Consider the following 12,550-nt stretch of genomic DNA (forward strand, 5'->3'; position numbering starts at 1 on the left):
CAAAATCCTGCCACCTAAATCATCTAACCATGAATGAATGGAGTGTCATTTACTGAGATGAGGAAAACTAGAATAGAAACAAGTTTAGTGGGGAATATTAAGTGAAGATTTAGGTATGTTAAGTATGAGATGTCTATTGAACTGCAAGTAGAAGTTTCAAGTGTACAACTCAATGTGCAAAACATGGGTTCAGAGAAAACACCTGGACTAGATGTATAAATTTTGGAGTTTTTGGTGTATGGGTAACAAAATTTAAATTGGGATAAATTCACCAGGGCAATGAGTATACATAAAAATGAAAAGAGGCTCTCCAACATTTAGATGTCAAGAAGATGAGGAGGCACAAGAAAAGAAATACATGATATGATTGAAAAAGAGTAAGAATAGTTCCATAGCCGGGCACCGTGGCTCACACCTGTAATCCTAACACTTTGGGAGGCCGAGGCGGGCAGATCACAAGGTCAGGAGATCGAGACTATCCTGGCTAACGTGAAACCCTGTCTCTACTAAAAATACAAAAAAAATTAGCTGGGCATGGTGGCACGTGCCTGCAGTCCCAGCTACTTGGGAGGCTGAGGCAGGAGAATCTCTTGAACCCAGGAGGAGGTGGAGGTTACAGTGAGCTGAGATCGTGCAATTGCACTACAGCCTGGGTGACAGAGTAAGACTCCATCTCAAAAAAAAAAAAAAAGAAAAAATAGTTCCATGATGCACTCATGCAAATCAGTCCCCTTATGTTATACTCCACAATGCTTCCTGTAGTTTCTTTCTTTTATTTTTTTTAAGACAGAGTCTCCCTCTGTTGCCCAGGCTGGTGTGCAGTGGCACGATCTCGGCTTACTGCAAGCGCTGCCTCCCGGGTTCACGCCATTCTCCTGCCTCAGCCTCCCGAGTAGCTGGGACTACAGGTGCCCACCACCACACCCAGCTAATTTTTTGTATTTTTTTAGTAGAGACAGGGTTTCACCATGTTAGCCAGGATGGTCTTGATCTCCTGACCTCATGATCCACCCACCTCGACCTCCCAAAGTGCTGGGATTACAGGCATAAGCCATGGCGCCCGGCCTGCTTCCTGTAGTTTTTAATGTCACACAACCATTATGACTGTATTAGCTGCAAATTATATAGCCTCAGCTTAGCTTCTAAAAGGACCCAGTCTTATTCCTAGCTGACTAGGAGTCAGAAGCCAAAAGATTGTGCAATCTTCTCCTTGTGTTACCTTCTGGTCAGTGTCAAGTTCTTATGCAAACAACAGAGGTCCTCTCTCTTTTAGTCTCCCCTCTACTTCCTTTTTCTACCCCTTTCTCCCCAGGGTCTCTGGCTCATTTTACCTCCACTTTTTTATTTGCACCAGTTATTCTTGTTTGCTCTTCACACTTTTCTCAGTGAAGAATGCTGAGATATTCTTAACTAGAATGACATGTTTTCATTGATGTCACTGCACCTGCCACCATCATGGCAGGCTGTACCTTCAAGGACTTTCCTCCGCATAGCACTCCCTGACAAAACATATCCACCAAAGTCCCTTTGGAACCAGTCATAGGAACCTTCTAACTTTGGGAAAATTCCAACACCACAGAGGCCAGCATGACAGATGACAGGAAGAGCAAGGCTGGACTCTACAGCTGCTAGCCTTCATATCCAGAGTCATGTCTGTGGTCCAACACCCCAGGGCTTGCCTGCTATGTGCCTATATCACCGATTTGCCTTTCAATCCTTCAGCTTTTCTGGAAGGAGCCAGATCCAGCAAGGGGATGTGTGTAGGCTTGGTTACTCTGACAGCTGCATTGTATTCCTCCTTTTCCTGTATCTTATCAAAAGCAGGGTGATGTGAGCAAGGCACATGGGCATCTTGGCTTCTGTGAGGCTGTGCAATCAACATTCAATGCTGATGGTTTGGGGCATGTACTCAGAGATGTGTGTCGATCCACAGGGCTGCTCTGTCTAGCCTGATGTTTCTCAGTGGAAGCTCTATTAGCAATTTGGGCAAGACAGTTCTTCATTGTGCGAGACTGTCCCAAACACTACAGGATACCTAATATCCCTGTCACACTCCCACCAAAACACTAGTAGCACCCACCAATCATTGTGACGACTGGTAGCTGCCTTGTGCTTCCTTACACAGTCCTGGTCCAGGTAGAGCAGCTCCAGGATGACCTCCCTTTGGCTACTATTGTGCTCCTCTCCTCAGCACTATTTTTATCTTTGAGAATAAGAAACTCACGCAATAGGCAGAATTCTAAAGATTCCCATCTCCTGGTTATTAAATCAAACATTTAATCTAAGTTCTGCTTTGGACTTGTGGATGCAATTAAGGTGACTAGCTGAATTTAAAGTGGGGAGATTATCCTGGATTATCTGAGTGGGTCCAGTGTAATCATGTGAGTCCTTAAAAGCAGCTGCAGAAGGCAGAAGAGTCAGTCAGAGAGATGGGCAGAAGGGGAAGTCAGGGACACTTGAAGCATGAGAAGGACTCAATCTGCCATTGCTGAACAGGAGATGCATATGGAAAGCATGAGAAGGAAGGCAGATGCCTCTGGGAGAAAAGATCACTCCATACTGGCAGCCAGCAAGGAAGCAAGCACTTCAGTCCTATACCCACAAGGAACTGAATCTGGACAACAATGTGAATGAGCTTGGAAGCAGATTCATCCCCAGAGCCTCTAGAATGGAATCCAGACCTGCCAACACCTTGATTTCAGCCTCATGAGGGTCTAAGCAGAGGACTCAGCAGAACCATGCTGTACCTGGACTTCCAACCCACAGAACTGTGATTTAATAAATGGCTGTTACCTCCTTGTAAGGAAATGTCTCCTTATTTATTGAACTAAGATTTTCACTCTGTTTCTTCCACCATCAGACCTAATTTTGTTTCTTGTAGCCATGTAGACTGACACTGCTATAGATTGAAGGCTATATCTGAGCCTTCTCCTCTTTGAACCAAAGATTCCCTGTGCATTCTCCACCCTGGTTACTTTTCTGTAAATGTATTTTATTTTGCTTAGGTCCCTGGATTTATATTCTAGATAATGGGGAATTCAGTGACAAAATAAGTTTTCAGAAAACCCTTACTACTCTGAGGTGTCTTACTCTTGCATTATAAAGAAGAAATTTTCTATCTTTATCACCAAAGAGAAACATCATTTTCTGGATCATCGACCATTCTATTGTCCATAGTAGAAAAGCATCATTTAGAATGACCTGGAATTGAGGAAAATGAAGTAGAAAATTGTCAGGAAGCTTTCACAAGTGTGAATCTGTGTGAACATTATTATAGGTTGTGATACTTAATGAGGATTAAAATTCGATGCTTAGGAAGCTAAAGAAATTTTGCTGAGTGAAATAAACTCAGCAAAAAGCAGCAGCATCTGGGAATTAGGATATTGTATTCCATCTGTCCAGCTGGGCTTCTGATTAGAATCAGTTTCCTTGGTTGGTTCTTGGAACATGGGGCAGGACCAAAGGCTTTGCCAAGATACCAGGGAAGGCAGGTGGGGCCGATTATTGTCATGATCCTCAACTGAGAGCTCCTGAAAGCTTCCAGCAGCATGATTCATGACTGACTAGAACAAAAATGGACAAAAGGAGAAGCAACAGCCTTATAATGGGAGGAAAACTAACAGGGGAAAGAACATTTGAGTCTTCATTAAAATTACTGAGTATGCCATAAAAAGTGACTTTAAAGATACGCAGACATAAGGAAATCATGGCTATTGGGAATACTTTGGAAAGTGACCAAAACAAACAAACAAACAAACTAGATTCAATAACTAGGAAGTGAGTAATTATCTTGTTTGCTTTGTATTGCAATTGAACCGTTTCCAGTTTCATACATACAGGGGTATTTTCCTCAATTAAATTTTAGCACTTTTGGAAGAATGTTACATCTTATGATTTCTTTGAATAAGATAAATAGCATGTTCTCAGAAACTCTTAATTAATTGAACTGAATGAAATTGCCTGTTGATTGGCTGAATAATGAATAAAATCATTGTTGTTCTAATTAGAATACAAGTCCTTTGGGAGAAAGCTAGATTGAGTTGGAAGAAACCATATGTTCCCGATTCCTCCATCCTTCCGGATTAAATGACCTACAGCCCTGGGGTTTTTTCAAAGTGTGGCTAAAAGACTTCTGCATTAGAATTGTCTAGAGATGCTTGCTAAAAATGAAGAATTCTATACCCTACTGCCCTAGACCCACTGAATCTGGAAGAGAGGGGTATTTGCCTTTTTCTAAAATTAAAGCACAATTTACATACAACTAAATGCACAGATTTTAAGTGCACCTTTCAATGGGATTCAACAAATGTATATAATCCACCACCTCAACCAAAACTTCTATCACTCTAGAAAGTTTCCATAGGCCTCTTTCCAGCCAGTCACCCACCCTCCCAGAAGTGACCACTGTTCTGATTTCTATCACATGTGTGTACTCTTTTGAGCCAGGCTTCTTTCACTTAACATAATGGTTTTGAGAGTCATCCATGTTGTTATAGATATTAATTGTTCTTTTTCATTGCTAAGTAATATTCCACTGTGCTACATATGGAATATGCTATAATTTGTTCATACAACCACGTGCTGAGGGGCATTTGGGTGTATGTTAGTTTTTTAGGCTGTATAACCAATTATCACAAACGCAGCAGCTTAAAACAACATACATTTGCAGGTTGAGTCTCCCTTATCTGAAATGTCTGGGACCAGAAGTGTTTTGAGTTTTGGATTTTTTTCAGATTTAGGAATATTTGCATTATACTTACTGGTTAAACATCCCAAATCCAAAACACAAAATGCTCCAAAGAGCATTTCCTTTGAGCATCTTGTTGGTGCTCAAAAAGTTTTGGATTTTGGAGCATTTCAGATTGGGTTTTCAGACTTAGGATGTCCAATCTATATTAGCTCACAATTTCCATGGCTTGGAGCTGAGGCATGGCTTAGTCTGGTCTTCTGCCAGGGTCTCGCAAAGCTGCAACCACAGTGTCAGCAAGCTCCATTACTATCTGGAGCTCGAAGTCCTCTTCCAAGTTCACATGGTTGTTGGCAGAATTCAGGTCTTTTCAGTTGTAGTACATGGATCTTGGCTTTGTACTGGCTGTCAGCTGGAGGCTGCCCTCTGCAGTTCCCTGCCACATGGCCTTTTCCAAGGGCAGCTTACAACATAGCTGTTTACTTCTTCAAGGCCAGCAGGAAAGTCTATCTCTCCAGCCTGCTAAAATGGAGTCTTATATATGTAACATAATCATAGGCATATGACATTTCATCACCTTTGCTATATTGGTTAGGAGCAAGTCATAAGTTCCACCCACACTCAAGGGGATTATACAGGCTGTGGATTTTTGGGAGGCCACCTTAGGGTGTGTCCACCGGAAGGTATTTTGCATTCTCAGCAATTATGAATATTAGCGCACAACTCTTTGTGTGACCATATGCTTTCACTTATTTTGAGTAAACACCTAGGAGCGGAATTGCTTGATCACAGGGTAGGCGTATGTGTAACTTTGTAAGAAAATGCCAAACTGTTTTTCAAAAAGGTTGTGCGGTTTTGTGCTCGTGTCAGCAATGGAATAAACGTCTCAGCTGCTCCACATCTTCACCAATATTTGCTGTTGTCTGTCTTTATCATTTTAGCCGCTTTCTACTGATGTGAAATGTGCATTTTTAATATGCTCTGTGGGTGCTTCTTTCACATCTTCCACCACTGCTTTTTAGAAATGAGTCATAGAGAAACTGCCCGAGACTACTCAGCTCTTGCTATGAGTCCCTCAGAAGTCAGTCCCCAAACCTAACTGATCAACCTGATTCACAGGGAGCATTTGTTAAGAACATGGACTCTTGGGCCTATTCCAGACCTCCTGAATGAGCATCTCCAGGAGTATAAATTGGGAATCTATTTTCCGAAAACCCTCAAGGTGATTATTTGAACTACTGGAGCTTGGAACCATTGCCTTCACTACTTCAAGACCCAAAAGTGTCTCTAGTGTGCTCCTCACACAAAGAACATGTCCATAAAGTGGGGCTAGGACCCTGCGATGGCACCACAGCTGTCCCTGCTTGTAACATTGAAGAATTGTAAGTTGAACCATTGTACAGAGACCATCTATACAATTAAATTGTTTCCAGTTTTTTATTCTTGATAACAATGCTGCAGCCAATAGCTTTAAACATTTTCTTTTATGCTGATGTGTGTAGGATAATTTCTTGAAAGTCAGGTTGCTTATTCAAAGAGGTAGGGCTTCTTTAATAACATCCGTTAGCATATTAGTGCTTATTTGCTTATTTGTTTCTTCTTATGTTAATGACACAACTTCATGGGAGAAAAGAAGTTGGGGGAATTACAGCTCAGGTGTTTAGCTTTGCTAATAAGACTTATATTTCTTATTTTCATCTCCAAATGTAACTCAATCATTGCAAGTCATATTCCCTTTCAATTTTCAGGAAGACATTAAATTTCTTTAAGAAGTAATTCATAGAAAAATACTTGTTGAGTACATATTATGTGCCTGTCAGGCCCTGTGACATGATGTGAGCACTAGATGGAAGCCTGGAAAGAAGACAGACAATAAACCAAGCAATTACAACCCAGGATGCTGGGTGCAGAGCCCTCTGGGAGCACACAGCTGGGACACCTAACCTGATGGGGAGTGATCAAGATTCCTCCAGGATTTTTTTTTTTTGAGATGGAGTCTTGCTCTGTCGCCCAGGCTGGAGTGCAGTGGCACCATCTCAGCTCACTGCAAGCTCCACCTCCCGCGTTCATGCCATTCTCCTGCCTCAGCCTCCCGAGCAGCTGGGACTACAGGCGTCTGCCACCACGCCCGGCTAATTTTTTTTTTTTTTTATTTTTTATTTTTAGTAGAGACGGGGTTTCACCGTGTTAGCCAGGATGGTCTCAATCTCCTGACCTCGTGATCCGCCCGCCTCGCCTCCCAAAGTGCTGGGATTACAGGCGTGAGCCACCGAGCCCGGCCCAGGATTCTTATTCTCTAACCTTCGTTTTGTTAAAAACACGTTCATATGAATAGACGTTCATGCATTCCTCTCTGATTAACAGTCTTTCCCCCTCAGGCCAGATCCAGGGTAGTTTACCTGTCTAGGATGAAACATTCAGGAGGACTGCTCAATCCCTTGCTGCCACTGCAGTGAGAAAAATGGAGGAACGGACGAACAGGAGGACAGGGGCATATGGCCAGCTACACATTCGAATGCCTGTGGTGAACAGTTGATGGGATGTAGAACAAGAATCAGGAGAGCCCTAGCTGTGCTGCTAGTTGATTTCTTTGGGGTTGCATACCTCTGCCTCTTCCACACGAAAAAACAAAATATCAGTGTCTCAACAACCTGTAGATAGAGGGTGTCCAAAATGTGTGGGGACATAAGACAAACCTATTTTTAAATGGTATGCTCAATAGTCTCTTTTTTCAATCTCCAGACAGCTTTTCAAGTAAAATTCTTCTAAATTTCAGTATATACAACAGAGGGTTCACAAAAGTCTGGACACAGAGAAAAACAAGTACTTACTGTATCTTTTCAAATGGACAATTGGACTCATTGCTTTAAATTGAGAAGTTCTTCACCTGAAAAGTTGTCTGGAGAATGAAGAAAAATAGATTGAGCACAGTATTGGAAAATATAACTGACATACTGTTTAAACATAAGTTTGTCCTATGTTGTCCAACTTTTCAAACACCCTGTACATTGTCCATTTAACCCTCAAAGCAAGTATGGTTGCTGGGTCAGGGAGGTTACACAAGTTGCCCAAGGTCTCCCAAAGACTCAGTAGCAGAACCATGATTTAAACTTCACATATCTGAGGCCCAAGCTCACCTGCTTTCTGCTTCAGGGCATCACCTCTGAGCTCAGACCACCACACAGTGTTATTGTAAGACCACAGTACCTTCCTGACACCTTGATTGCAGCCTGATTCTATTCAGCAACAGGCTCATCTCTTAGCATTGTGGGCTTCAGGAACCTTTTTGAGACACGAATGAAAGTTATGGACTCCTCTCTAGACAATTGGAATTTCGTGTTCCATAGTAAGGCATGCACAAGACCCCAAAATCTAACCCTAGACCCCTTTGGGGATTACAGACCCAGGTAAAGAATCATTTCTTTTGGCTGTCGAGTTCTGAAAGACAAAGTCTAGACCTTATGTTCAGGTGCCTTAGAAACTGTTGGAGGGAATGTAAGGAGCCAGTGAAGCAGAGAGGAAGGAAGAGAAAACCCTTCCAATAATAAGGATGTTATGGAACATCATAAGACTCAAGAAATGATATTAATAGTTCTCTTTCCTTTCAACAGAGCCATGTAATTATAAAGGACACTTATGAGGCAGTAGCTGTCGGTGCTCCACTTCTTATCTGTGTTGCTACCACAGCCTGTGAGTACATGAATGTGTACCCATACATGCACTCCAACCCGAACCTCTCTTGGAGTTAGAGGCACAAGGAAGGACAGGAACATGTGCATTTGGGTCTGTTCCATGGGGTACCCAGGAGGCTTAAAAGCTATTTTCTACCTCCTATATAAATAGAAACTGACCCCTTCTTTGAGGTGCTGGCCATATTTGATGTCAGAATTTTTTCATATTGCTGAGAATCAGAATGATCTATCATTATGTATCATTTCCTAGGAAAGGGATGCAATATTATACCAAGCTTCAAAGCACTTTTGAGTATAGAATGTTCACTCCCTTCAAGCTCAAGAAAGATGTTGGGAATGAATTAGTTTCCCTCAAATTTTCCTCCTGGGCCCTCCTTTTCCCTCCCTCCCTCCTACGACCACCCGGCATCCCCTGCCATGCCCTACGCACCCCATTCTGATGGCTGTATTGCCCCTCTGGGAAGCATTTCTTACAAACAAAAATAAGCAAAGCACTCAGCTCATACAACATCTTCCATCCTTGCGTAAGATTCTCATTCACTAATGAATGCCTCCCTGGGGCTTCACGGGTTGTGAAGGCAAACATAGGCCTGGGGACCAAAAAGTTAATTATTGATCGCTTGGTCACAAGCATCTTAATGAAGTGAGAACAAGCAATGAGCCCAACCCTTGGAAAGTCATTTCCAAGCTGTATCGTCTACCTTTTTAGTAAATGTGTTCTGTCCTTTGCCAGGTGAAGTAGACAGCTGCCCACAGAAAGAGATTTCGTGAGACACAAGGAGTGCATTCATTCATTCATTCATTCAATAACTATGAGGACTTATTATGTAGTAGGTACTATGCAAAATGTGGTAGATGCCATGAGCTTATCATTTAATAGGAGACACTTATAAGTGTCTGTACTAAAGGGAAACATAGGAGTCCTGGATGCAGGACTGCTTCCAGGCAAGATGCCAACAGCTGGGCCAGGGGTTGAAGACCTGTAGGAATTACCTGGAAGTGTCTGTGGGGAAGTAGAGGGCCTTAGAGAGGTCCTTCTAGGCAGAAAGAACAGAATGGGTGAAGACTCCAGAGGCAGAGGTGTGCTGAAGCCTGTTCGCACTGACGGGAAAAGGGGATTGTGGCCTTTTCTCCTAACTCCACATTCATGGATGTCACATTACTAGCTGGAAATCAGTCATGATGAGAGTATTTACACAACAGAAATTGGCAAATATTGTCAGGGCATTTTTTTTGCCCCTGAAAAGCGAGTTGATAAACACTTACCAATACCACTGCCCAGAGGTGAGGTGACCAAAAGCATGGTAGCCTGGGGCAAACTGCCAGAAGGTCATCATGTCTGCTGTTAAATACCGAGAGTAGTTAGCAGAGACAGGGTGGCTGGGTGTGTCAGCAGGGAGCAAGTCATGAAATGCCTCATAGCCACACAAAGGAATTTGGGAGTGATGCTATCTTGCCAAATTTGTTGTTTTTGTTGTTGTTGTTATTGTTGTGACAGAGTTTCGCTCTTGTTGCCCAGGCTGGAGTGCAATGGTGCTATCTTGGCTCACCGCAACCTCCGCCTCCAGGGTTCAAGTGATTCTCCTGCCTCAGCCTCCCGAGTAGCTGGGATTACAGGTATGTGCCACCATGTCCAGCTAATTTTGTATTTTTAGTAGAGACGGGTTTTCTCCATGTTGGTCAGGCCGGTCTCGAACTCCCAACCTCAGGTGATCCGCCCTCCTCGGCCTCCCAAAGTGCTGGGATTACAGGCATGAGCCACTGCACCCGGCTATCTAGCCAAGTTTTTGTGGTGGACATTTGTTGTTTGTTCTTGACCAGCATCTATACCTCTTTCTTCTGCTATAAGCAGTCCAGTTTTCCTCTAAGGAACCATCCCCTTCTACTTTTAGGTCTTATGGTTTCAGAGGTAGGTTTATAGCCCAACTTTCAGTAATTTAGAAACTGTCTTATCTATAGTCACAGAGGTGCAATGCGAGCCAGCCTTCGGATTTGTGCTGGGGCTACAAGGAAAGAGACATGATTTTTCCACTGGGATGGCTAAGTCTGGAACTGTTGGTGACCATCTTACCACCTCGAGCTAAGCGCCTACCTGGGACTGAAGCCAATGGTAAAGAAAGAACACCTGAGAGACTGAAAGAGACACATTCCTGATGATATTATTTGAGCACCTTGATTTAATTGTACTCTAACTGGACTTCATTATACGAGACTAATATATTTTCTTTTCTGCTTCTGCTGGTTTGAATTGGATTGCAGTCTTCTGAAACTGAAAAAGTCCTAAGGTAGTATCTGAAGTCCCAATCCTACTCCTCCCAATTCCTGCACTTTTTTTATTAAACATTATCTCTCTAGGAAGTGCCTCTTAAAATACAATTATATTATGGGCTTGGTGGTGTGCACCTTAGTCCCAGCTACTCAGGAGGCTGAGGTGGGAGGATTGCCTGAGCTCAGGAAGTCAAGATTGCAGTGAACTAAGACCATACCACTGCATTTCAGCCTTGTGGAGCAAGAAAAGAAAAGAAAAAAGAAAGAAATCAAAATTAAAAAAAAAGTTTAAAATACAATTACATTAAAAGAATAAAATAATAATAATATTATTTTAGCATAGATTGGCTAGTGAGCAGAAAGCATGTGTGATAAACACACATACACTCACACACACAAGAACACAAATGCATCCAAATCTGAATTAGCAGACTCTAGCAGGAACAACCGAATAAATGACAATGACAAGGAAATTACTGCGTTCTTTTATTAAGAATCTTTGTTTGGTGTCTATGCACACCTAAGATAATTACCTAGCTTCAGCATTAAGTGAAGCACACACAACCTTATAATAGTTCCTTGGGCCTCAAGAGTGGCAAACGGCAAGTTTCTGTGACAGCGATTTTAAGGGAAGAGAAAAGGCTTCCAGGAGACGGCTGGCATAGCCAAGAAGCCATTTCTGCCATTCTCCAAAGAGAAGCTGCTTGTCCTCATTAGAAACAATCAAACAATCTGCTTAGCTTTGGAATCAGGGCCACACAGGCATGGACACCACAGCACATAATTCTTGCAGTAAAAAATAATGGAGCTCTGTTGACACCCCAACAATCAGAGGTCTTGGGACTGAAAACTGCACTAAGACCAAAAGTGACTTAAGTTGCATAATATATTTGTAAGATAAATCAGCAATCACAAAGCTCTAGGTAGAGGAAAGCTGTGGATAGGGGCTGTGTTCTAATCTGAGCCCTAATGAGCTGTGGCTCACTGCATGGGTCAGGACCTTAATTCCCTACCTATAAAATTCTATTTGATTTTTACTCAGTTGTTTCTTCAGTTTCCTCACCTGTAACCCAAAGGGGCGGATCTCACTCTAAGATTTCTGAGGATCTTTTGAGTTCTAATATATATATATATGATGCTATCTTTCTCAGCATGGTTGTCAGGGTCCCACAGGAAATAGAAGGCATGCCCTGGGGATTTGAAGAGATGTGGGTATAGTTAAGGGAACTAGCAAGGGATGTTGAGTGTATCAGTTATCTATAGCTACCTAACCAACTACACCAAAACTTAGTGGTATATTACTTCTCATGGTTCAGGAGGTTGAATGGGCTCAGCAGGGTAGTTCTCACCAGGGTGTCTCATGCATTTGTAGTCAGACCATTGTCCAGAACAAGAATCATCGGAAGGTCACCTATTCACATATCTGCACCTAGACGGGGAGGCTCACACAGGTGGAACTGGAACAACCAGGGTCCTCAGACAGAGCTCTGTCTCTATGTGGTCTCTCCAATATGGTATCTTGTCAGGGTAACTAGACTTCTTACATGGTGGCTGAAGGCTCTAAATTTGCATGTCCCAAGAGAGCTAGGAGAAAGGTTTACCTGAAGGAGATGACCTAGCCTTGGAAGCTACATTGTGTCCCTGCTATTGATTCTATTTGTCAAGGCCAACACAAAAGCCATCCCAGGTTCAAGGGGGGCGGAGGGGACAAAGATTCCACCTTTTGATGCAGCAATGTCAAGGTTCTTTAAGAACAAGTAGGAGAGGAAATTCTATGGTTGTTCTTTTGGAAAAAACAATCTGCCACATTGAGGCACCCTGGGCGTAGCAAGAGTGGAATGCTGTTATCACACCCAGCTTGGCCTGAAGGCCAAGGAGAGGAAATAGTGACAGCTGAACCAAT

The sequence above is a fragment of the Pongo abelii genome, chromosome 11 (genome assembly GCF_028885655.2).
Source record: "Pongo abelii isolate AG06213 chromosome 11, NHGRI_mPonAbe1-v2.0_pri, whole genome shotgun sequence".
Classification (NCBI taxonomy): domain Eukaryota; kingdom Metazoa; phylum Chordata; class Mammalia; order Primates; family Hominidae; genus Pongo; species Pongo abelii.